The sequence below is a fragment of the Mastomys coucha genome, unplaced genomic scaffold (genome assembly GCF_008632895.1).
Source record: "Mastomys coucha isolate ucsf_1 unplaced genomic scaffold, UCSF_Mcou_1 pScaffold8, whole genome shotgun sequence".
In the NCBI taxonomy this organism is placed as follows: domain Eukaryota; kingdom Metazoa; phylum Chordata; class Mammalia; order Rodentia; family Muridae; genus Mastomys; species Mastomys coucha.
In genome coordinates this window covers 55,915,768-55,919,622 of record NW_022196914.1, presented here as the reverse complement: position 1 = coordinate 55,919,622, position 3,855 = coordinate 55,915,768, and positions in this window count along the sequence as shown.

Below are 3,855 nucleotides of genomic sequence, written 5' to 3'. Positions count from 1 at the left end.
ATACAGAGAAAGCCTGTCTCGAAAAACCAAAAACCAAAAAAAAAAGAAAAGAAAAGAAAAGAAAAAACTATCAGCACACTGAACACATGTGTACCCTGCAAGAATATGCACCCACAAATACACACAAAAAAAGTAAAAAATTAAATAAAGACCAGGCTCTTGCCTACAATGGGCCCAGCCCTGGGTTTGATACCCAGCACTGCAAAACAAAACCAATACATAACCAAATGATTCCCATCTGATAAGCTGTCGCTGAATCACTGATAAAATGATAGGGCAATTTAGCGAGAAAACAATCCAATTTTCAAATAACCTTCTCCAAGAATTCACTACTGCACCAAGAATGCTTTATTGGTGTTTGCACATCATAGGGGCAGGTTAAACTCTCACAGAAATGGATGAGCTGTCAACGAGCGACTTCCTTATCAGCTTGCAGAAGGAGTAGGGCTGCTAGATAAGCAGAGTGGGCAGGTCTATTGTTAGTGCTTGGGAAGTGCAAGGAATTCTGAGGGGTCCCATGCTCGAAAAGCTTACCTCTCCTTTGTTCATGCACACTCTCCCTCCTTCTCTCCCTCCCTCTTTCCCTCCTTCCCCCCTGTGTGTGTATGTGTGTCTGTCTGTGTGCCTATGTCTATCTGTCCATCCATCCATCCGTCCATCCATCTGTCTATCTAGTCTCTTTCCCTCCTCATCCATCTGTGTGTGTGTGTGTGTCTTTCTCTGTTACTCTCTATGTTTTTGTTTTGCTTTGTTTTTAAAACAATGTCTTTCACTGAGCCCAGAGCTCAGAGCTCACAGATCAGCTGGCATGGCTGGCCAGCAGACTTCTGGGACCTATCTGTCTGACTCTGCCCCACCAGCACTGGGGTTACCCGTGTGCAATATCCTGGCAATCTCAGGTCCCCTAAACACTTTATCAGCTGAGTCATCTCCTCAGTTGTCTGTTCTTGCATTTGTTGGATTTAATTTCATTCCATGAACAGGAAAATTAAGTTCTTGATAAGCTGTGACAGCCCTTCTCCATATTGCACACACCCAGGAAAGGAGCCCAGTCCTGATGTGTTGTCACAGAATGTATACAACTTAGCCTTGGAAAAATGAGAGCTCTTTGCTTTTTTGAGAACAATAATGCCAGCATGGGCTGGGGCAGAGCTGACAGTATTTGACGACCTTATAATACTGTTGGCATTCTTATCCACTAGTCAGTTAATCCCTGTAAACCCTCATGCCTGGGAGTGCATCCATCATCAACATCCCCATACTATTAATTGGGTTGTGATTACTGGGTGATGGAGCTTAGTGGTAGGAAATTTGAAACAGGACCTGAAACTGAGAAGAAAATGTTTATCTCCCGAAAATGCTTGAATAAACAGGGGAGAGACAGTAAGAGTATCTTACTAAGAAGCAGTTGGCCCCTGCTGAATGACTGGATGGCTCAGTGATGAGGGCCCTAGCTCACCAAATCACAGCCACTGTCAGGTTTACTGCTTCTTTATCTTCATCCACTAGGCACCTGAGCATCTCCCAGACAGAGGCTTTAGAGAGAAAATGTTCATTTTCTTGCTTCCCCCAAGTTGGAGGCCAAGGCAGATCGCTCTTACGTTAGTCCCCCATACATCCTTGCGGTGTCCATTGGCCATTACCCAGCTACATATAGTACACACTGGGTGGATTATTAGATGTACTTATTTAAGCAACAATGAAACATTTGTCATTAAATGTCACACAACACCCTACATTTCATCTAGTAAATACAATGTGTACTTGTGACCACACAGTACCAGATGTCAGCCGGTGTATGGACTGCCTCTGTTACATGGCCTCTAAAGCTTCAAGAGTGTGAACATGAAATTGACTTAAGTGGAAAATAGGACTCACTTATGGCTTTGTAGACTCCCCCGCCCCCTAACTTGGTTTGAATGTGGTGCTGAAGTCCCTGTCCAAAGGATCTGGTCCCTTACGTGGTTGTGTTAGCCGCTATCTGTCACTGTGATAAAATGCCTGAGAAAACAACTTAAAAAGACGAAAGATGTTGTTTGCCTCATGTCAGTTTCCAGATACTACAGCATGGTCATCTTGTTCCATTTGCTGTGGGCCTGAGAAGGGGTACAGCATCATGGCAGTGGGAACAGCAGATGGAGCTACCAGATGAGGTCTGTGCTCCCTGGGAGCTTCTCACCTCCCATCAGTTCCACCAGCAGGCACTTGAGGGAGGAGTTTCACATCCGGAACATAACAGTGGACAAATGGGCTACTTCTGTCCTGGCCTGTTCTGTCATCTCCTGTCAGCTGTCAGTCTCCCTACAGTATCTTGTTGCTACTTTGCTCGGGTCATTTCTCCTTTGGCTTCCTTCTGATTAAAGCTTCCTGGTTCTCTTTACATGCGAGCTTCAGTTCCTATTGAGATTAAGCTCCTTGTCAGCCAAGAATTTGTTACCCATATACAGAAGCCCCCCTCAGGACATACAAAAGATTTGTGCACACAGCAGATAGACCATACACATTTGCCAAGTGTTTTTGCATGCATCGTGAGTTAATGGTTAATGTTGAGATGCCTCTTCCAGGATCTTCTCTGTCTTCATTTTGTTCTTTAAAGTTTTGTTACAGGATTAATACAACCTTATTTGAAAAATCTATGAGCTTTACTTAAGTAAAATTAAAGAGAAAGCTATCCACACATAACACTTATCTGTATCATGATGTTATTTCCCTATGCTTTTATAAACACATGTAGAAATGGAATTGGGCCAAGCTTTTGTGATCTGATTTTTAAAAATTAAGGTGTGTAGTCATATACCTAATATACTAAATATAACAATATATCCTTGTGTTACTATTTGATGACTGCAGAATGTTTCATTGTAGAGATGATACTGTTTCTCTACTTCATAGTATTTGTCAATTTTTGAGTTCACAAACCCAGTAAGATCTCTTTCCCCACCCCCTCCCTTCTTTGTTTCACTCCAGGATTTCATGGAGTCTAGACTGGCCTCCAACTCATTATACAGCAGGAGATAAGATACATCTGGTTATCTCTACTGCTACCTGCCCTTGCTAAATCTGACTGGAGCCTGTCCTTCCTGTGATCCTGATTGTGTCAGAACTCCTCAGAGTCAAGCTGTCTTGAGATCCTGTGATTCTCGGATCCTGTGTCCTGGGCTTGTTAGAGCACCTAGGAGTGGAGCTTCCTCTGGGTGTTGTGGGACTCTCTTTGGAGCTTACGCCCAAGGTCTTCTCAGGGCACCGGCCCAGAGAGACCAGAAGGAACTTGAGCCACTGGGCTGGCGGTGTTCCTGTGTGCCTGGTCCTTGCGGTCCCAGTTACTCCCCGTGTTGGGACAGATGTTGAGTCCTCCTTGCCTCTGATCCTGGGTGTGTTAGAGTGTCTGGGAGTGGAGCTTCCTCTGGATGTTGTGAGACTCACAACCAAAAAAAAAAAAAAAGAAGAAGGTTTCCTTTCTAAATTGTGAACAAAACAAACAAACAAAAAGAAATTTGTTAATTTGGTAATTGGAGAAATAGGTCCAATATTGTACCATCTATATACACTTTCAGATTGTTCGTGACAGTGTCTTGCTGTGTACAACATAAGGGTCTTGAAATCTTGCTTCTCCTATTTCAGGCGCTCTATTAGTAGTATTGTTTATTTTGTGTTTTTACAGTATACTATGGTTTTCAGAACATCTTACATATTTCAAAAGTATTTATATACCCAAGGGAGACATAGACAATTAACTTGGGAGGTGGCTTGTAGGAAAGAGAACAACCAAGAAATGTAGACAATTAATTTGGGAAGGGGCTTGTAAGAGAACAACAAAGAGTGAGACTGAATGCTTTGCTTGATGTTTGTAACTCT